This window comes from Gossypium hirsutum, chromosome A10 (genome assembly GCF_007990345.1).
Source record: "Gossypium hirsutum isolate 1008001.06 chromosome A10, Gossypium_hirsutum_v2.1, whole genome shotgun sequence".
Classification (NCBI taxonomy): Eukaryota; Viridiplantae; Streptophyta; class Magnoliopsida; order Malvales; family Malvaceae; genus Gossypium; species Gossypium hirsutum.
The window spans coordinates 43,388,521-43,412,793 of NC_053433.1; positions in this window are offsets into that span (position 1 = coordinate 43,388,521).

Below are 24,273 nucleotides of genomic sequence, written 5' to 3' on the forward strand. Positions count from 1 at the left end.
GCTGATTAATTTTGGTGTTAAGATTCATGATATGGCAATAGTGTAGTAGGGAGATGTTTGACAATGATTAGCCTTTGGTATGGCTAGTCATGATTATAATTTTGTGATATGTATGATGAATTACTAGTTAGATCAATGAGAAATCACGAAATGGGCATAGTTGCTTCAGTAACAGATGCTGGCAGCAGCAGTGACGTGGGATTGAAAAATTACAAAACTTAGTAGGAATGGAATTAAATAGTGATAAATTATGTAATCGAAGCTCGATGAGTCTATTTTCATATAGAAGTAACGAAATGATCATATGGACAGTATGTTAAGAGATATTCAGGTTCTCGTGAGACAGGGCCAGAACGGTTTCTGGGTTCCCTGTTTCGACTTTGGAAATTCATTATAAATTAACCAGAGATAATTAGGAGTCATTCCTTATATGTATAGATTTCGCTCTGAGTCTAGTTTCTATAGAAACAAACGGAATCAGTATTGAAGCTCTGTGCAGGGAGTTATCCAAATCGTAATGCATGAAGGTCAGTGTAGTCACACCCTGTAATAGGGGAGAATTTAACTAATAAACTGTACTAATTAGCCTGACCAAAAATTCTACAAAAATTCTACCATATAGGTATATGAGTCTAGTTCTAGGGAAAATTTACAGAACTGGATTTCGAGTTTCAGAACTCAAGATATGATTTTTAAAGCGACTAGTACGCAGATTGGCAGCTTGTCTGGGAAATGTCAAATAAGTGGTTTGAAGTCTGTTAACACCTCGTGTTCAACTCGGCGAAGGTCTCGGGTTCGGGGTGTTAAAATTTTATTGGTATCAGAGCTATGGTTTAGTCGGTTCTAGGACTACCATAGCACGTATGAGTCTAGCTATACATGCCTTAATGTTAATGTTTAAATGTGTGATGACTTCTGACGGTTAAAATTTTTGTTTTGATTAGTAAATGGATCCCGGTGTAGAGAGAACCTTGGCGGATGACGTTGAAAGTGTAGCGGCTGCTCCTGCACAAGGGACGCCGCCTGTTGAACCTCAGTCATCTGCGAATAATCAAGGTGAGGGGGCTAAACAAGCCTTCTTTACCATGATGAATGAGTGGGTCGCGCAATATGCCCGAACCAATCCGGCTGTCCAACAATTCCCGAATTTGAATAATCCACCCCAAGAGCCCGTAATGCCATCAGTCACTCATCCTGTGAGGCTGAGTAAGCCACCTGTAGACTTGATTAGGAAGCGCGGGGCTGAGGAGTTCAGGGCCATAGTTACTGATGATGCTGAAAGGGCCGAGTTCTGGCTTGATAACAACATTCGGGTGTTTGATGAACTGTCATGCACACCCGATGAATGTCTAAAGTGTGCTATATCCTTGTTGCGGGACTCAGCCTACTATTGGTGGAGGACCCTGATTTCCATAGTCCCAAACGAACGAGTTACTTGGGACTTCTTTCAAACGGAATTCCGAAAGAAATATATTAGTCAACGGTTCATTGATCAAAAGCGCAAGGAATTCTTGGAACTCAAGCAAGGCCGTATGACAGTATCTGAATACGAACATGAATTCGTAAGACTCAGTAGGTATGCCCGGGAGTGTGTAGCTGATGAGGTTGCTATGTGCAAAAGATTCAAAGAAGGATTGAATGAAGATTTAAAGCTACTAGTGGGTATTTTGGAGATAAAAGAATTCGTAACACTAGTCGAACGAGCCTGCAAGGCGGAAGAACTTGGAAAAGAGAAGAAGAAGGCTGAATTTGAAGCTAGAGACTATCGTAAAAGATCGACGGGTAAAGCTCCATTCTCAGCTGTAAAGAAGTTCAGGGAGGACACTAATAAGTCGAGGACGACTGCGGGAATTTCCATCAGAGCACGACAATCGACGGACTCCCGAGCTACTTCGGTAGCTAGTGTGGGCAATAATCGTCAAGAGAAACTTGAATGTCCCCAATGCGGAAGACGACACCTAGGCGAATGTTGGGGTAAGTCTACTAACAGGGCCTGTTACGGATGCGGTTCGAAGGACCACTTCATTAGAGATTGCACGGAGCTTGATGAGAAGAATAAGATTCAAGGTGCAAGACCTAGTGGAGTGACAACTAGAGGTAGACCACCGATAATTTTAGGAGGTAGGGGTGGTAGTCAGAGAGGGGCCTCTGATACGGCTGTTCGAGCCGAGAACCGTACTCCTGCTAGAGCATATGCCATTCGCGCACGAGAGGAGGCATCCTCCCCTGACGTCATCACTGGTACCTTCACTCTCTTTGATACTAATGTGATTGCATTGATTGACCCTGGCTCTACTCATTCATATGTATGCGAAACCTTAGCATCCAGTAAAACTCTACCTGTTGAGTCTACTGAGTTCATAATTCGAGTGTCAAACGCTTTGGGTCAATACGTACTTGTTGATAAAGTGTGTAAGAGATGCCCTCTAATAATCCGAGAATCCTGTTTTCCGGCCGATTTGATGCTTTTGCCGTTTGACGAATTTGATGTTATTCTTGGTTTGGATTGGTTGACCGCGCATGATGCGGTTGTGAATTGCAAAAGCAAGACTATTGATTTGAGGTGCGCAAATAACGAGATAATCCGAGTTGAGTCTACGGACTTAAGGGGGTTGCCAGCTATAATATCAGCAATGTTGGCCCAGAAATATGTAAGAAAAGGGTGCGAAGCATACCTTGCGTATGTACTTGATGACAAAGAATTAGAAAAGAAACCCGAATCTATGCCGGTGGTTTGTGAATACCCGGATGTTTTTCCTGAAGAGTTACCGGGTTTGCCACCTGTTCGGGAGATAGAGTTTGGTATTGAGCTTGTACCTGGAACTACGCCAATTTCGATAGCTCCGTATCGTATGGCAGTAACCGAGTTAAAGGAATTGAAAGCTCAATTGCAAGAGTTGACGGATAGAGGTTTCGCTCGACCAAGTTTCTCACCTTGGGGTGCACCAGTATTGTTCGTGAAAAAGAAGGACGGAACCATGAGGTTGTGCATTGACTATCATCAACTGAATAAAGTGACGATAAAGAATAAATATCCATTACCGCGTATTGATGATTTGTTTGATCAACTAAAGGGAGCCTCAGTGTTTTCAAAGATAGATTTGAGATCGGGTTATTATCAGTTGCGGATTCGAGATTCGGACGTACCCAAAACTGCTTTCAGAACGAGGTACGGTCACTACGAGTTCTTAGTGATGCCGTTCGGGCTCACTAATGCCCCTGCGGTATTTATGGATTTGATGAATCGGATCTTCAGACAGTATTTGGACCGGTTCGTAGTTGTGTTCATTGATGACATCTTAGTCTATTCAGGAGATGAAACCGAACATGCTGAGCACATGAGATTAGTGTTGCAAATTTTGCGGGATAAGAAGTTATATGCTAAGTTCAGTAAGTGTGAGTTCTGGTTAAGATAGGTTAGTTTCTTGGGTCATGTGGTATCCGCATCGGGTATTCGAGTTGACCCGAGCAAAATTTCAGCCATACTTAACTGGAAGCCTCCAAAAAATGTTACCGAAGTTCGGAGCTTCCTGGGGCTCGCCGGTTATTACCGACGATTTGTAAAAGGTTTCTCGATGATAGCCACACCAATGACGAAGCTACTTCAAAAGGATGCTAAGTTCGAATGGACGGAGAAATGTCAGAAAAGCTTCGATCAACTGAAAACTCATTTGACTGAAGCTCTAATTTTAGTGCAACCCGAATCAGGCAAAGAGTTTGTCATTTATAGTGACGCATCCCTACTCGGGTTGGGTTGCGTATTGATGCAAAAAGGTCGAGTTGTGGCCTATGCGTCGAGACAATTGAAGCCACACGAAAGAAATTATCCAACCCATGAACTCGAACTAGCCGCCATCGTATTTGCTTTGAAAATATGGCGACATTATTTGTTTGGCGAAAAGTGCCATGTATTTTCGGATCACAAAAGTCTCAAATATTTGATGACTCAAAGAGACTTAAATCTGCGACAAAGACGTTGGCTTGAGTTGTTGAAACATTACGAGCTTGTCATTAATTACCACCCGGGAAAGGCTAATGTGGTTGCGGACGCCTTAAGCCGGAAATCGCTGTTTGCTTTACGAGCGATGAATGTGCACTTGTCTGTTCTACCCGACAATGTGTTAGTAGCTGAATTAAAGGCCAAACCATTATTGATTCATCAAATTCGTGAAGCTCAGAAAGTCGACGATGAATTGGTCGCAAAACGGGCTGAATGTATTCCGAATATGGAATCCGAATTTCAAATTGATGATGACGATTGTTTGAGGTTCAGAAGTCGGTTGTGTATTCCAAGAAATTTAGAACTCATTTCGATGATTCTGAACGAAGCTCATTGTAGCCGAATGTCAATTCACCCGGGGAGTACGAAAATGTACAACGATTTGAAACGTCGGTTTTGGTGGCATGGTATGAAACGGGACATCTCCGACTTTGTTTCGAGATGTTTAATATGTCAACAAGTGAAAGCGGAACATCAAGTGCCTTCAGGATTACTTTAGTCGATCATGATACCTGAGTGGAAATGGGATCAAGTCACAATGGACTTTGTGTCCGGACTGCCATTGTCAGTAAGTAAGAAGGATGCGATTTGGGTTGTTGTTGATAGATTGACTAAGTCGGCTCACTTTATCCCCATGCGTACGGATTTTTCATTGGATAAACTAGCCGAATTGTATGTTTCTCAGATTGTGAGATTACATGGAGTACCTATTTCTATCGTGTCGGATAGAGATCCGAGATTCACCTCGCGATTTTGGAAGAAATTGCAAGAAGCTTTGGGTACCAAGCTGCATTTTAGCACCGCTTTTCATCCACAAACCGATGGTCAATCCGAGCGGATAATTCAGATACTTGAGGATATGTTGAGATGTTGCATCCTCGAGTTTAGTGGTTCATGGGAACGGTATTTACCTTTAATTGAATTCGCTTACAACAATAGTTTTCAATCAAGTATTAAGATGGCACCTTACGAGGCTTTGTGCGGTCGTAAATGCCGTACACCATTGTTTTGGACCGAGCTCGGTGAAATTAAAATTTTCGAAGTCGATTTGATTAAAGATGCCGAACAGAAAATAAGGGTAATCAGGTGGGAGATAAAGTGTTTCTTAAAGTTTCGCCTTGGAAAAAGGTACTCAGATTTGGCCGAAATGGCAAGTTGAGTCCGAGATCCATTGGGCCATACGAAATATCCGAACGAGTCGGTCCAGTTGCGTATCGATTGATTTTACCCCCTGAACTTGAAAAGATTCACGACGTCTTTCATGTTTCGATGCTTCGACGCTATAGATCTGATCCTTCGCACATAATTAGTCCGTCGGAGGTTGAAATTCAAGCCGATATGAGTTATGAAGAAGAGCCGATGCGTATCCTAGCTCGTGAAGTGAAGGGGTTGCGAAACAAAAGGGTTCCGTTAGTAAAGGTGTTATGGCTCAAACACGGGATCGAGGAAGCTACTTGGGAAACCGAGAGCTCGATGAAAGAACGATACCCAAACCTATTTACCGGTAAGATTTTCGGGGACGAAAATTTCTTGAGTGGGGGAGAGTTGTGACAGCCCAAAATTGACCCTAGTCGGGAAGTAGTTTCGGGACCACAAAACCGAGTCATACTAATAATTAGCCATCATATTTGATGCTTATTATATGTATATATGCATGTGTGAAAATTTCATGCTTGAATTTTGTAAATTGTAAGTGAATTTTATTAAATAGGACTTATGTGAGAAAATTTAGAAATGTGCTAGGCAAATGTGAAGTGGCCTATTAATGTATGTTATGAAAATGATGGGTTTGCATGTCAAATTACCCAAAATGTGAGCTAGTGGCCGGCCATGCTATGGGTGGAAACATGTTGGGAACATGTTGGCTTAGTGTGTTATGTTAGAAAGAATAAATAAAAGGGTTAGTAATTAAGTAATGAAAAGGGAGGGGTGATGAAAACAAAGTTGTCTCATCCATCTCCCCCCCCTCCATTTGCCGTAGCTAGACAAAGAAAAAAGAAGAAAGAGTGTGTTCATCTTCCTTACCTTCTTGCAAAGCCGAAACAAAAGGGGAAAGAGGAAGGAATTTGTCTAGGGCATTCGGCTATCTTGGAGGTTAAATAAGCTCAAGAACCTAAAGGAGAGGCGTCCAACAAGGGGAAATCGAAGGTCATCGAGTAGCCGACTTGGAATTATTTTACCCAACATAAAGTAAGTCATTAAGCATATAGTTTGTATTAATTTAAATGGTCATAACGTCTATGTAATGATGCTGAATGGAATGATAAATATATATATATACATGTATGTATGTGGTGATGAAAGTGTTGAATGAAAAGAAAAGAGGTGAGATGTATTGAGTTGTTGATCTCGGCACTAAGAGTGCGGGTATAAACATTTATGATCATGAGATTGGCGCTAAGTGTGCGGGTTTAAATTGTACAGCACTAAGTGTGCGAGTTTGATTATGTAGCACTAAGTGTGCGAGTTTGATTATGTAGCACTAAGTGTGCGAGTTTGATTATATAGCACTAAGTGTGCGAGTTGATTATATAGCACTGAGTGTGCGGACTTAATATATACTTTTGAATCACTATGGACACTAAGTGTGCGACATTATTGAGTTGATCACGGACAGCGGATCGGGTAAGTACCTTGAGTTCGTGACTAATAGGCGTTATGTTTATATTTGAAGTTGAGCTTGGTAAGTTTGAACCTATGTGACAATTATAATTGAAGTCACGTACATAAGATTTATCGTGGAATAGGTGAAAGGTCGTTTAGTTGTATGATTGTAACGAAAATAAAATGATGTATGAAAATGCCTCGAATATCCTATTGATTAGTATATGGAATGTGAATGCATGACTTGGTATGAGATTGAACCGATAGGTTTGAGGAACTATGGTATGGTTCGGTATGGATGGAGTAACTAGCCTCGTTCCATTTTGCTTCCTCTTGTGATAATGTTATTAATGGATGGTAGTGCATTGCTTATGACTTACTGAGTTATATACTCACTCGGTGTTTCCTTGTCACCTATTTTAGGTTTCTTGGACTCGTCTCTTTTTGCGTGATCGGGCCGTCATCGGAGTCATCACACCGGCTAGCAACTTTTGGTATCTTCTTTTTAGTCGGTCTAGGAGAACATTTCAGCATGTATAGGCTAATATGTTTTGTTGAAATTTGGTATGTAAACTTTTAGCCATGCGAAAATGGCATAAATGTTCGGTTGGATTTGGTTTTATAACGTTAGGTCGTAAGTCTTGGTAATTCGATTTTTATGCCATATGTCATGGCTGATTAATTTTGGTGTTAAGATTCATGATATGGCAATAGTGTAGTAGGGAGATGTTTGACAATGATTAGCCTTTGGTATGGCTAGTCATGATTATAATTTTGTGATATGTATGATGAATTACTAGTTAGATCAATGAGAAATCACGAAATGGGCATAGTTGCTTCAGTAACAGATGCTGGCAGCAGCAGTGACGTGGGATTGAAAAATTACAAAAATTAGTAGGAATCGAATTAAATAGTGAATAAATTATGTAATCGAAGCTCGATGAGTCTATTTTCATATAGAAGTAACTAAATGATCATATGGACAGTATGTTAAGAGATATTCAGGTTCTCGTGAGACAGGGCCAGAACGGTTTCTGGGTTCCCTGTTCCGACTTTGGAAATTCATTATAAATTAACCAGAGATAATTAGGAGTCATGCCTTATATGTATAGATTCCCCACTGAGTCTAGTTTCTATAGAAACAAACGGCATCAGTATTGAAGCTCTGTGCAGGGAGTTATCCAAATCGTAATGCATGAAGGTCAGTGTAGTCGCACCCTGTAATAGGGGAGAATTTAACTAATAAACTGTACTAATTGGCTGGACCAAAAATTCTACAAAAATTCTACCATATAGGTATATGAGTCTAGTTCCAGGTAAAATTTACGGAACTGGATTTCGAGTTTCAAAACTCAAGATATGATTTTTAAAGCGACTAGTATGCAGATTGGCAGCTTGTCTGGGAAATGTCAAATAAGTGGTTTGAAGTCTGTTAACACCTCGTGTTCGACTCCAGCGACGGTCTCGGGTTCGGGGTGTTACAAATAGATCCTGAATGAGCTGTAGCAGATGACGTCAAAAGTAACGCGCCAGCTCCCGAGCAGCGTCTACTGAATCTAGACCTGTGATGAGTAGTCACATGGGTGAAGCTAAGGAAGCCTTCTTTCAGATATTAAATGAATGGTTTACACAGTATATACATACGAGCCCAGCTGTTCCGCAACCTCCATCCCCACCTGTTCCCTAACTGATTCCAGTAATTCCTCAAGGTACCGATCTTCTAAGATTGAATAAACCACCTATTGATAGAATACAAAAATATGGGGCTGATGATTTTAGAGCTATTGCTAATGATGACCCTGAAAGGGCTGAATTTTGATTCAAGAACACAATTCGGGTAGTCAATGAGTTGTCTTGTACACCCGAAGAATGTGTGAAGTGTGTGGTATCATTGTTAAGAGATACTACGTATCAGTGGTGGAATATCTTGATATCTGTGATTCTGCAATAGTGAGTCACTTGGGATTTCTTCCAAGCTGAATTTAGAAAGAAATACATTAGCCAAAGATTTATCGACCATAAGAGAAAAGAATTCCTTGAATTGAAGCAGAGCCATATGTCAATTACAGAATATGAATGAGAGTTTGTTCGACTCAGTAAATATGCCCGTGAATGTGTATCGCCTGAAGCTATTATATGTAAACAATTTAAGGATGGATTAAATGAAGAAATCAAAGTGTTTGTGGGAATTCTTGAGCTAAAGGGGTTTGTTGTTCTGGTTGATCGAGCCTGTAAGGCCGTATGTAACATCCTGAATTAGGGCCTAGTCAGAATAGTGGTTTCGAGACCACAAATTCAAAGTAGAAATAATTATTTTATCATTATTATAAGGTCTATGATATGTTTACATGCTTGTGTTAAAATTTCATGAAGAAATTTTATGTCTAAGGTGCTCGATTAGACTTTAAGAACTAAATTAAATAAATTGCAAAATATGAGTTCTAGAAGTTTTTAGTATGAAATTGAATTGGATTTTAAATTAGAGGGTCTTAAATAGATATTTGACCAAGTTCTAAAATTTTGGACAAAAAAGCGCTTGAATGGATAAAATTTCAAAGAAAGTCTAAAAGGGCATTTTGGTCATTTGGTCATTAAATGGACTAATAGACAAAATAAAAGCCAAATTTCTTGTCCATCTTATACCTATGGCTGAATATTGCATGGGAGAAGACATGATTATGGTTTTCAAGCTTCCAAGCTCAATAGTAAGTGCATTCAAGCCTAGTTTTTGATGTTCTTTACATATTTGAAATCCCGGTAACATGCTCTACTCATTTCTACCATTATTTTGAGCTAGGGTTTATGTTTAAAAAATTACCCATGAATGATATGCATGTATTTTTATGTTTAATGGTAGAATATGAAGGCTCGGTTGTAATAAACGACTTTTGCTAAGTGATTTTCAGTAAAAATGCTTAAAAAAGACGTATAAGATATAAAGTAGTCATAAAAGGGTGATTTAGTGGAAATTGGGGCCTGCCATAGTTATAAAAATGATTCGACTAGGCTTGAAATGCAAGGAAATTGAATAAAAATCATTTTACAAGTATTAGGGAAAAAGTGCAAATATGTGAAAGTTTAGGGGTCAAAATGAAAATTTTTAAAAATATGATTTTTGTACCCATATGAATAAGGTGACTAATTAGTAGGCTAAATGTGATATTATAGATTAAGGAAAACAAGATTCGGGCTAATTAGTAGGCTAAATGTGATATTATAGATTAAGGAAAACAAGATTCGGGCTTAGAATGAGGTTGAACAAGGTGAAGCACAAACTTGAAATAAATAGTCGTACTCGAAACCGAGGTAAGTTCATCTGTCAATGATAATGCAACGATATTATTGTTCATACTTGAACTTAAATTAGTGTGATGGATTTTTTTTAGTTGATATAAAGATTATATATTGTAACAAATGCCTAAATATAATTATATGCAATACCATGTTGATTTCATGGACTAATGTCTAAATAAACATGGAAATTTGTTGAATTGGATGTACATTGCATGATCAGCTATGCCTAATGAGATACTTGATGAAAAGAGAAAATCCCAATTGAATAAAAAAGGGAAATCCGATGGATAAACCATAGCTTACATGACTTGAGATCCTGCATGTGTTGTAAAAAAGGATTTAGCCCGGACGAGTAATCCGTTGATCTCAAATATAGAAAGGATGTTCCTTGAGTGATGAGCCTCCCAAAGAATATGTGTGCATTGAGGATTTAGCCTGGACAAGTAATCCGATCCGATCTCATTTGAGTATATGTCATTGTAAGGGATTTAGCCTGGACTGGTAATCCTGACAATACTCTATGAGTTCATATTACGGGGGATTTAGCCCGCACTAGTAATCCCGTCGTAAGATATGAGGTTCACGGGAGTGCGTACTTGAGATGATCACTTGTATGACTTGACGGTAAATGGATTATCCATCAAGATTTCTGAGAAATTCAATGGGTATTATAATGAATAATGAGATGAAAGTCCCAAGATGGGCGCGGTGATAAAGGTAAAGTTAATTGATATGCTACGGATATGTACATGTAACACCCTAATACCCGGTTCCAATATTAATTTAAGTAATTACAACAATAATAGCACGTTTCCATGAATAACTTCTATAGTAAGCACATACTAAAACAAGGGTAAAAATGTAAGGTGATTTTTCTCCTCTTGACCGAATATACATACATAATGTTTCTCGAATGCTTAACATGTTAGTTCAAGCATAACATAATCACACTCATAACACAATATGGATTCATATGTCAAGTTGATTTCACTTCAAGATTTATAATTAAACCATTATCACATCCATACGTAGAACTTTAGCCATATTCACATGGCCTTATACATATACAATACTATCAAAATAGCAACCCCCCAAAATATTATTCTATACATGCCATAATGTCTATTTGAGTTTTAAACAAAGATACCAAAAAGGGGTTGTCAAAAGATGTGATGACTTCGTAACGAATCCAAGCTTTGCTCGACAAGATGATCTATACAAAACCAATAAACACACCAAGTGAGTTATTAACTCAATAAGTCCTAAGAATTTTTTTAAAAAAAAAGATGTAATGATCCAATTATCTTAACAAAAATTTAAAATTTCAATCCAATATTAGCCAAATTCAAACAGGATATCACAAGGAAATCTTATGTCACATGTGTACATTATGAATTTGGTACATTCTTACCTGAATTCACTATGTACTCCTACACCATTTAATCGCAAATTGAAAGGACCATGGTAAATATCATATGCATATCGTTGGCATATATATATAAATGACAAACAATGTCCAATTAATCAAATGAAGTACAAACCAAGCCGATCCATCTATAAATCAATCTCCAATCCATTTAGATTCATTTATCATTAATTTATATCTTTGTTCAATTATATACTAATTGAGCCAATTACCTTTCTCTTCTTTCTCTCTTCCCGAGCATTATCTATTAATAAATAGATATAGATCAAGTCCCATGTCTAATATCCATGCACATTTCATTACTCCCAGTTTAAAGTTTTAAACTTTTTCATTTGCAGAAGCAATTCTCTACAATCAATATCGCACACTTAATGCTCGATTTAAAGGTCCGCACACATAGTGCTCTTACTCATTCGCACACATAGTGCCACATTTCCTCGCACACATAGTGCTATATAATCTCGCACAAATAGTGCCATGTAGTTTTTTAACACATAGTGCCGCATAACCTCGCACACATAGTGCTGAAATTTCTTATCTATAGCTACCACAATGTCATAGATAGGTTGATAAATCTCACATTCGATTTTCACAAATTCATACATACCATGATTTCTTATCCAATCTAGTTTATGTGCAATATTAATCGTAACTTAAATCACTTAGGAACTTACCTTTTTAGTCGGATGAACAACTCCGATTAGCTACTCAACCGCTTTCGCTTTTCCTTTGGCCGAACTTCGCTCCCTTTGATTTTGAGCTCCAACTTAATTCCTAACACAAGATGGCTGAATGCCTTAGGTGTTCTTTCTTCAATTTCTTGTTTAGTTTCGGCAAAAGGGGAGACAAAAATGAGAAACTTTGTTTTTATCACCTTTTTTCTAATATAAAACTATTTAATATTATTTCACTAATATAAAATACACAAAATGCCAAATTTTTCATCATCATTACCGTCCACTATAATCATAGTGGTCCATTTGACATGCAAGTCCTCTATGATGCTATCCATATACAATTTGGCCACTTCAACTTTTACCTATCACATTTTTATGATTTCTCAACTAAGTCCTTTCTAGTAAAATTCCCATTCATAAGACTAACTTAAAACATCAAATTTTCACACATGCACTATCACACATAGAAGTTATGCAAATAATTTTTATGACTCAGTTTTGTGGTCCCGAAACCATATTCCGACTAGGGTCAAATTAGGGCTGTCACAGTACAGGTACGTACATTATACTCATAAGTGATGCCTTATTGAAATGTGATAACTGATGAGTAAGAAAATTCATGCATATGTATGTGTATACATGATAAACAAGTAAAAAGGTTTGAAAGATGAACCATCCTTATGCTTATGATTATGAATTGTGTTGTAATATCATGTTAACTTATATCGTGTAATGAGATATGGGTTTCATGAAATGATGAGTCCATGATCAATGAGCTTATGATAGTTACTATGAATTTGCACTGAAACAGTTTTAGACAACAACAATAGTCCAAATTTGAAAATCCACAAAAATAAGTGGAAATTGAGTTAGAGAATGAATAAAATATGAAATTAAATCTTATTGGGTCTAGTTTCAGATAAAGGAAATAGTGCTAGTAAAGGAATCTCATATGATGAGATATTTGAATTCTTGTGAGACAGAGTCAGAATGAGTTCGAAATCACCTGTTTTGACTTCTAAAAATCACTAGAAATTGTAAAAAAATAATTATGAGTTATAAATTACATGAATGAAATCCTTAATGAGTATACTTTTAAGAGAAAGAGATATAAAAATTATCTGAGTCTCGTACTATGAGATAAAAAAATTTTAGTAAAGAAAGGTCAAAGTTGTGAAACAGCAAAATCGGGGAGAATTTGAATAATAAACTGCACTTATTGGCTAGACCAAAAATTCTGGAACTTTAATTGTAAGAATATAAATGAGTCTAGTTTTAGGAAAAATTAACAGATCACAATTTGGAGTTCCGTAGCTCCAAATATAAATAAATTAATAACTACGACTCGAGAAAATAGCTTAACCAGAATATGAGTAAAAGTGTCATTATGGTTGATTTCCTAAGGAAACATGTTGTTAAAATGCTTATTATTTTCATATGGACTTACTAAGCTTTAAGCTTAGTCCCTCCTCTCCATTTCCTTAGTGTTCTAAGGTTGGCTCGGGGTTGGAGATCGTCGGAGGCAGCATCACACTATCAAGCTATCAACTCCAGAGTATTGTCATACGTGTATTAAACACTTTTAAGTAAGTGGCATGTATAAGGACTAGTTTTTATATTAGATGTTGTTATGATTAGCCAAATGTACCAGCTTATATTGATCTATTGTATATAGCCATGAGATGTGGCTTATTATGGTTATGGCTTGTAAGCCTAATTATTCCTGCTATGGTTTAATGCATGTCATGTGATTATAATTGGTTGCTATGAATAATTAGTATAACACCTGTACACGATGAATGCCCTAGAACCATTCGAGGTAGTCATGGCCATGGAATGAATAAGTGGCTTGGTAGTAAGTTGATAATGATTAAACATGGACAATTGTAGAATCTATAGAGATTAAATGCTGGGTAATAAACACATGTAAGACAACATGCAAATTATTTATTTGAATCTTTCTCAAGGTCAATTAACCATTAAATAGATGCTATAATTTGGGTCCATGATGTGTAAAGTATGAGAAAGAATTAAGGACAACATAAGGCTTGGAAAATAACCTAAGTGTTGGCCACACGGGCAAAGACACGACCATGTGACTCAGCCGTGTGGAGGACACGATCTAGCACACAAGCGTGTGGCTTGATCGTGTGGATCAATTTGTTTGGATGATGTCATAAATAGAGAGTTACACGGGCTGAGGGCACAATCATGTCCCAAGCCACATGGGCGTATGTGACCACATGGTCCAACCCACGCGGGCGCGTGACTCTTCAAAGCAAGAAAATTGGTTAAGTTGTCCAAAGTTTATCGAAAGTTCTCGGTTTAGTCTCGAACCACCCCAATGTATGCTTTAGGCCTCGAAGGCCTGCATAAGCGGCAATATGCATGTGCTTGAGATGCATTAGTTTTGGGCAAAAATTTTGTGGTCCGATTTTTCATGTTATGAATGTTTAAGTCTGGTATCGCCTCGAACCCTGTCTGACGTCAGATGCGGGTAAGGCGTATTACACCGAAGATCTGTGTAAAGAGAAAAGAAAAGCTGACTCTGGTTTTAGAGAGTCTAGAAAATGATTTACAGTCAAATCACATCAATCAACATAAAAAAATTTAAAGAAAATCACCCTCATTCTACAGCTTCTGCGGGAATTTCTATTAAAGACAGAAATGCAAGAAAATCAGGTTCAAAAGCTCAGGCAACATCTGTGGCCAGTGCGGGAAGTGTTAGAAATGCTGCATCTGAATGTAAATATTGTAGTAAGCGACATTACGACGAATGCAGATTAGTGAGTAGAGCTTGTTTTAAATGTGGATCTATGGATCATTTTCTCCGGGATTGTCTAGAAAAGTTCATAGTTGAAAGAGAACAACCAATGAAATCAAGTAACACTGTTGTTAGAGGAAGACCACCCAGAAACACCAAAAATGCTAGTGGTAATTGAGGTGCTACAAGAGATTCGACTGTAAGATCCAAGGCACGAGCACCTGCCAGAGTATATGCTATACGTGCACGAGAGGAAGCATATCACCAGACATTATCACCGGTACTTTTTCTCTCTTTGATGCTGATATAGTTGCGTTGATAGATCCTAGATCAACCCATTCATATATCTATATGAATTTAGTATTTAAAAAGAGTTTACATGTTGAGTTTATAGAATTTGTTATTAAAGTATCGAATCCCATAGGCAAGTTTATTTTAGTTGATAAAATTTGTAAGAATTATCTTTTGATGATCCGAGGTTACTATTTTTGGGTTGATTTGATGCTTCTGCCATTTGATAAGTTTGATGTGATTTTGGGTATGGACTGGCTAACTATGCATGATGCAGTTGTGAATTGTAGACAGAAGACTATTGAATTGAAATGTCAAAATTGTGAGATTCTTCGGATTGATTCTAATGATTCGAATGAATTACCTACTATAATATCATCTATGTTAGCTCAGAAATACTTGAGAAAGGGCTATGATGTATATCTTGCATATATTTTGGACACCAAGGTGTCAGAATCAAAGATTGAATCCGTACCTATTGTTTGTGAATTCTCGGATGTATTTCCAGAAGAATTACCGAGATTACTGCCAATCAGAAAAGTCGAATTTGGTATTGAGTTAATACTGAGAACAACTCCAATATTGATAGCTCCTTATAGATTGGCTCCAACAAAATTGAAAGATTTGAACGCTCAGTTGCAAGAATTGTCAGACAGAGGTTTTGTACAATCAAGTTATTCTCCTTGGGGTGCACCAGTACTGTTTGTGAAAAAGAAAGATGGCTCTATGCGTATGTGTATCGACTATAGACAGTTGAATAAAGTGACTGCAAAGAACAAATACCCTCTCCCGTGGATTGATGACTTATTTGATAAGTTGAAAGGTGTTACGGTATTTTCAAAAATCGATCTGAGATCGGGTTACTATCAGTTGCGAGTTAAAGAGTCAGATGTGCCGAAAACTGCTTTTAGAACAAGGTATGGTCATTATGAATTCCTTGTTATACTTTTCGGGTTAACTAATGCTCCTGCCATTTTTATGGACTTGATTAATCGTATATTCAAACCGTATTCAGACAGATTTGTTGTGGTATTCATTGACCTTTTTTTAATCTATTCACGAGATGAATTTGATCATGCCAAGCACTTGAGAATTGTGTTACAAACTTTTCGTGATAAGAAATTATTTGCAAAGTTCAGTAAACGTGAATTCTGGCTTAAAGAGGATGGAGTTTTGGGACATTTTGTTTCAACCGACAGTATTTGTAACACCCCTCACCCGAATCCCTCGTCGGAATAGGGTTCGAGGTGTTACCCGACTTAAACTCAGTCAATCACACAAAAACCGTGCTGAAAAATTTCAATCAATTTAAAACTTTTCTTTTCACATACAATCTGTCCCATATATGGGCTTACGAGGCCCAAAACATCACTAGCTAACAAAGGCCAATTCACATGGCCAAAACACTTTATCAATACAAGCCAACACCTTTGGCTAAATTATAATATCACATACTCAACATTAAAACCCTATACATGCCATAGACTCGAAATACTAAGATTTACTTACACCAATAGCGTGAGCTCGAGAGTGTGATAATATCTCCGGTGAACTCCAACTCGAGCAGGTAACAATCTATAAAACTGAGGAATGTAACAACGGAGTAAGCTTTCATAAGCTTAGTAAGTTTTAAGCAATGCAAACAAATAAACGCAATTATACTTCGATTATTAAATTTCTCAAGCGGCCCTATTCTAGGAATGTTACCATCTGGCCGAATATACACATGCACATAATGCACATTCAGCATTCTTATAACACTTAATCTAAATTCATATAACATAAATAAATCAAATACCTTCACATACTTTCACACATTGACCAAATGTATCATGATCATAGATATAGTTATAACATTTGTTCACATATGTCTCACATTACACACTTATGATTCACTTCAAATCAAACTCACATATGAGTACATAATGCGTACCTGGCCCACTTAACGTATTGAATATATTCATTTGCCAATCTAACACGAGGTACCTTAGTCTTAGACTTTTCTCAAATCACCGGCATTTCACCTGCTAGGCTCGAGGCCCAAAATCATTTCACCGGTATTATAGCCTGTTAGGCTCGAAAGCCCGAATAGTATCTCACCGGCATTATAGCCTGCTAGGCTCAAAGGCCCGAATAATATATCACCAGCATTATAGCCTGCTAGGCTCAAAGGCCCGAATAACATTTCACCGGCATTATAGCCTGCTAGGCTCAAAAGCCCGAATAATATTTCACCGGCATTATAGCCTGCGAGGCTCAAAGGCCCGAATAACATTTCACCAGTTCTTTCCCACTTTCATAACTTATACTTCAATCATGTATAACTGAAACACATATCTATGAACAAAGATTTTCATCCTTTCAACCATATAGGGTTTAATTTCTACATTGGAACACATATCTTAGTACATCAGTTAATAGTATCAAATTCGACTAGATATGCTAGTCACATACGGCTCATAACTTTAATTTAATATTCACTCAACACAAAGAACATATATATATTTTCACTGAAGCATCATCTTAATACAATACATCTTGCTCACTGATTTGCACACAACCTTTCAAATTAGCAATTATAAGATGGTTCCGCACATAGTGTAACAGCCCAAAATTGACCCTAGTCGGGAAGTGGTTTCGGGACCGCTAAACCGAGTCACCGAAAGGTTTGAATGTGATGTTTATTGTCTAGAATATGTAATCAAGAATGTGTGAAAATTTCAAGCTTCGATTTAGTCGATTGCATGTGAATTTAGTCAATAGGACTTATATGAGAAAATTTTAAAATGTGATAGGTCAATGCATGAGGACCTATTAGTGCATGTGGAAGAAAAAGGGGACTTGCATGTCAAATTCCCCCTCCCTAATGTGTAGTGGCCGGCCATGCTATGGGTGGAAACATGTTGGGAACATGTTGGCCTAGTGAGGTATGTAGGATATAATATAATAAGAAGTATGGGGAATAAAGAAATGGAAAAAGGAAAGGATGTGTGTAATTGTTTCTTCCCCTCCCCATTGCCGTGAAAGTAAGAAAGAAAGCAAATGAAAAAAAAAGGCTTCATCCTTGTCTTCTTGGCCGAATTGAAGGAAGGAATAGGGGCAAAGAACTTTCGGTCATTTGAATGCTTAATAAGGTTAGTATATCGTGTTAAAGTTGTGAAATTTTAGCTTGTTTTAGGTTAATTATCATGGTTCTTACTTAGACCATGCAAAATTTTTAACTTTGATGGATGGATGGAGCATTCGGCTATGGCTATTAAAGAAGGAAATTTGATTACTTCCTTAAAGTTTTGATGAAGAATGTGTTGAGGAAAGAAATTGATCTTGCTAAAAATATAAATTCTAAATGCTCATATATGTAATACCCAAATAAAAATGTTTGATGTCTTGAACAAATATTGTTTCGATGGGTGGAATGAGTAATGTCATGTATAGGTTTCGGCTATGGATTTTCATGTTTAATATTTTTATGTTGGTGTTCAAATTGAAAATGGATGTTAGTTGTGCTATAACACTTGCTTAATGATGAAAGGATCATGAGCTTAGGGCTTGAGAGGCATTCGGCTTTGGAGTAAAAATAATAGAAATGGTGTTTAGTCAATGCAAGTGTCCATACTTGTAGAATGTATTGAGTGTTGCAATCGGCCTTAACATAGACATGTGTGTGTTCGGCCACATAAATGAGCACCTAAGTTGATGTGTATGTTCGGCCAAAGGTAAGCATGTTGATGGCTTTATCTTGACTTAGAAGGTTCGGCTAAAGGGAAAATTAGCCAATATGTCGAATTCGATTCGTGAATTCGTACATATGTGACTCTAATGTCTAATGTGTATATGGACTAAGTACCTTGAGGTTCTCTTTTGATGTTCGAGTGAATTGTATTGAATCATTTGATGTGATTAAAAATGCATATGACCATTGTGTATTTGAGCTAAAAGGTGGCCATATGACCCATCAAACTCCTTGTCATATTCGGCCATAAGCTAGCAAAATGAGACTTTAATGAGTCAAATTTGTTTGATTTAGCTCAAGGAGTTAAAGGAGGTGAATCGAGCAAAGGCAAAGAAAAGGTCATCGAGTAGCCGAGTTGGAACCGTCTTACCCAACACAAGGTAAGTCATTAAGCATGTAGTTGGTATTATTTCAAATGGTCATAATGTTTATGTATTGATGCTGAATGGAATGAATAAATATACATATATATATATATATGCATGTACGTATGTGATGATGAAATTGTTGAATGAAAAGAAAAGAGGTAAGATGTACTGAGTTGTTGATCTCGGCACTAAACGTGCGGGTATAACCATTTATGACCATGAGATTGGCGCTAAGTGCGCGGGATTAAATTGTACAGCACTAAGTGTGCGATTTGACTATGTTGCACTAAGTGTGCGAAATGAATATGATGCACTAAGTGTGCGAATTGACCATGCGGCACTAAGTGTGCGAGTTTGACTATGTAGCACTAAGTGTGCGATTTGATTACGTAGCACTAAGTGTGCGAGTTGATTATATAGCACTGAGTGTGTGGACTCAATATACATTCGTGAATCATTATGGACACTACGTGTGCGACACTATTGAGTCGATCGCGGACAGCGGATTGGGTAAGTGTCTTGAGTACATGGCTAATAGGTGCTATGCTTATACTTGGTGTTGAGCTCGGTAAGTTTGAACCTATGTGACAAATATACTTGAAGTCACGTACATAAAATTTATCGTAGGATGGGTGAAAGGCCATTTAGTCGTTTGATTGTAACGAAAATAAATTGATTTATGAAAATGCTTCAATGTCCTATTGATGAGTATATGGAACGTGAATGCATGAATTGATATGAAATTGAATCGATAGGTTGGAGGAACTATGGTATGGTTCGGAATGGATGGAGTAATTAGCCTCGTTCCATTTTGTTTTCTCTTGTGATAATGTTATTGATGGATGGTAGTGCATAGCTTATGACTTACTGAGTTATAAACTCACTCGGTGTTTCCTTGTCACCCATTATAGGTTGCTTGGACTCATCTATTTTTGCGGGGTCAGGCCGTCATCGAAGTCATCACACCGGATAGCAAGTTTTGGTACTTTCTTCTTAGTTGGCATAGAAGAACATTTTGGCATGTATAAGCTATTACGTTGTGTTTGAACTTTGGCATGTAAACTTTAAGCCATGCGAAGATGGCACGAATGTTCGATTGAGTTGGATCAAGGGTAGGCATGAAATGGACCTAGTTACTTTCGTAACAGATGCTGGCAGCAGCAGTGTCATGAGATTGAAAAATCACTAAAAATAGTAGGAGTTGAATTAATTGATGAATAAATTATGTAATCGAAGCTCGATGAGTCTGTTTTCATGAGGAAGTAACGAAAAGATCATATGGGCAGCATACTAAGAGATAATCAGATTTTTGTGGGACAGGGCCAGAACGGTTTCTGGATTCCCTGCTCCGACTTTGGAAATTCAATATAAATTAACCAGAGATAATTAGAGGTCGTACCATATATGTAAAGATTCCTCTCTGAGTCTAGTTTCCATAGAAACAAACGGCATCAGTATTGAAGCTCTGTGCAGAGAGATATCCAAGTCGTAATGGGAAAAGGTCAGTGTAGTCGACCCCTGTAACATGGGAGACTTTGACTAATAAACTGTACTAATTGGCCAGACCAAAAATTCTAGAAAAAAATACATACGTGGGGACATGAGTCTAGTTTTAGGGAAAAATCACAAAACTGATTTTCGAGTTGTGGAACTCAAGATATGATTTTTGAAGCGACTAGTACTCAGACTGGGCAGTGTCTGGAAAAATTTTTCAAAGTTTGTTAACATCTCGTGTCCGACTCCGGTGTCGGTCTCGGGTTCGGGGTGTTACATTTTATTGGTATCAAAGCTATGGTTTAGTCGGTTCTAGGACTACCATAGCGCGTATGAGTCTAGCTATACATGCCGAATGTTATTGTTTAAATGTGTGATGACTTCCGACGGTTGAAATGTTTTTGTTTTGATTAGTAAATGGATCCCGGTGTAGAAAGAACCCTAGCGGATGACGTTGAGAGCGTAGCGGCTGCTCCTGCACAAGGGACGCCGCCTGTTGAACCTCAGTCATCTGCGAATAATCAAGGTGAGGGGGCTAAACAAGCCTTCTTTACCATGATGAATGAGTGGGTCGCGCAATATGCCCGAACCAACCCAGCTGTCCAACAATTCCCAAATTTGAATAATCCACCCCCGGAGCCAGTAATGCCATCAGTTACTGATCCTGTGAGGCTGAGTAAGCCACCTGTAGACTTGATTAGGAAGCGCGGGGCTGAGGAGTTCAGGGCCATAGTTACTGATGATGCTGAAAGGGCCGAGTTCTGGCTTGATAACGCCATTCGGGTGTTTGATGAACTGTCATGCACACCCGATGAATGTCTAAAGTGTACTATATCCTTGTTGCGGGACTCAGCCTACTATTGGTGGAGGACCTTGATTTCCATAGTCCCGAACGAGCGAGTAACTTGGGACTTCTTTCAAACGGAATTCCGAAAGAAATTTATTAGCCAACGGTTCATTGATCAGAAGCGTAAGGAGTTCTTGGAACTCAAGCAAGGCCGTATGACTGTATCTGAATATGAACATGAATTCGTAAGACTCAGTAGGTATGCCCGGGAGTGTGGAGCTGATGAGGTTGCTATGTGCAAAAGATTCGAGGAAGGATTGAATGAAGATTTAAAGCTACTAATGGGTATTTTGGAAATAAAAGAATTCGTAACACTAGTCGAACGAGCCTGCAAGGCGGAAGAACTTGGAAAGGAGAAGAGGAAGGCTGAATTTGAAGCTAGAGATTATCATAAAAGATCGACGGGTAAAGCTCCGTTCTCAGCTGTAAAGAAGTTCAGGGAGGACATTAATAAGTCGAGGGCGACTGCGGGAATTTCCATCAGGGCAAGACCATCGATGGGCTCCCGAGCTACTTCGGTAGCTAGTGTGGGCAATAATCGTCACGAGAAACCTGAATGTCCCCAATGTGGAAGACGACACCTAGGTGAATGTTGGGGCAAGTCTACTAGTAGGGCCTATTACGGATGCGGTTCGAAGGACCACTTCATTAGAGATTGCACGGAGCTGGATGAGAAGAATAAGATTCAAGGTGCAAGACCTAGTGGAGTGACATCTAGAGGTAGACCACCGAGAATTTTAGGAGGCAGGGGTGGTAGTCAGAGGGGGGCCTCTGATACGGCCGATCGAGCTGAGAACCGTACTCCTGCTAGAGCATATGCCATTCGCGCACGAGAGGAGGCATTCTCCCCCGACGTCATCACTGGTACCTTCACTCTCTTTGATACTAATGTGATTGCATTGATTGACCCTGGTTCTACTCATTCATATGTATGCGAAACCTTAGCAACCAGTAAGACTCTACCTGTTGAGTCTACTGAGCTCGTAATTCGAGTATCAAACCCTTTGGGTCAATGCGTACTTGTTGATAAAGTGTGTAAGAGATGCCCTCTAATAATCCGAGAATCCTGTTTTCCGGCCGATTTGATGCTTTTGCCGTTCGACGAGTTTGATGTTATTCTTGGTTTGGATTGGTTGACCGCGCATGATGCGGTTGTGAATTGCAAAAGCAAGACCATTGATTTGAGGTGCACAAATAACGAGATAATTCGAATTGAGTCTACGGACTTAAGGGGATTGCCAGCTGTAATATCGGCAATGTTGGCCCAGAAATATGTAAGAAAAGGGTGCGAAGCATACCTCGCGTATGTACTTGATGACAAGGAGTTAGAAAAGAAACTCGAATCGGTGCCGGTGGTTTGTGAATACCCGGATGTTTTTCCTGAAGAGCTACCGGGTTTGCCACCTGTTCGGGAGGTAGAGTTTGGTATTGAGCTTGTACCTGGAACTACGACAATTTCGATCGCTCCGTATCGTATGGCACTAACCGAGTTAAAAGAGTTGTAAGCTCAGTTGCAAGAATTGACGGATAGAGGTTTCGCTCGACCGAGTTTCTCACCTTGGGGTGCACCAGTATTGTTCGTAAAAAGAAGGACGGAACCATGAGGTTGTGCATTGACTATCGTCAACTGAATAAAGTGACGATAAAGAATAAGTATCCGTTACCGCGTATTGATGATCTGTTCGATCAATTAAAGGGACCATCAGTGTTTTCAAAGATAGATTTGAGATCGGGTTATTATCAGTTGCGGATTCGAGATTCGGACGTACCCAAAACTGCTTTCAGAACGAGGTACGGTCACTACGAGTTCTTAGTGATGCCCTTTGGGCTCACTAATGCCCCTGCGGTGTTTATGGATTTGATGAATCGGATCTTCAGACCATATTTGGATCGGTTCGTAGTTGTGTTCATTGATGACATCTTGGTCTATTCAAGAGATGAGACCGAACATGCTGAGCATCTGAGGCTAGTGTTACAAATTTTGTGGGATAAGCAGTTATATGCTAAGTTTAGTAAGTGTGAGTTCTGGTTAAGAGAGGTTAGCTTCTTGGGTCATGTGGTATCCGCATCGGGTATTCGAGTTGACCCGGGCAAAATTTCAGCCATACTTAACTAGAAGCCTCCGAGAAATGTTACCGAAGTCCGGAGCTTTCTAGGACTCGCCGGTTATTACCGACGATTTGTCAAAGGTTTCTCGATGATGGCCACACCAATGACGAAGTTACTTCAAAAGGATGTTAAGTTCGAATGGACGGAGAAATGTCAGAAAAGCTTCGATCAACTGAAAACTCATTTGACTGAAGCTCCAATTTTAGTGCAACCCGAATCGGGTAAAGAGTTTGTCATTTATAGTGACGCATCCCTACTTGGGTTGGGTTGCGTATTGATGCAAGAAGGTCGAGTTGTGGCCTATGCGTCGAGACAATTGAAGCCACACGAGAGAAATTATCCGACCCATGATCTCGAACTAGCCGCCATTGTGTTTGCATTGAAAATATGGCGACATTATTTGTTTGGTGAGAAGTGCCATGTGTTTTCGGATCACAAAAGTCTCAAATATTTGATGACTCAACGAGACTTGAATCTGCGACAAAGACGTTGGCTTGAGTTGTTGAAAGATTTCGAGCTTGTCATTGATTACCACCCGGGAAAGGCTAATGTGGTTGCGGACGCCTTAAGCCAGAAATCACTGTTTGCTTTGCGAGCGATGAATGTACACTTGTCTGTTCTACCTGACAATGTGTTAGTAGCTGAATTAAAAGCCAGACCATTATT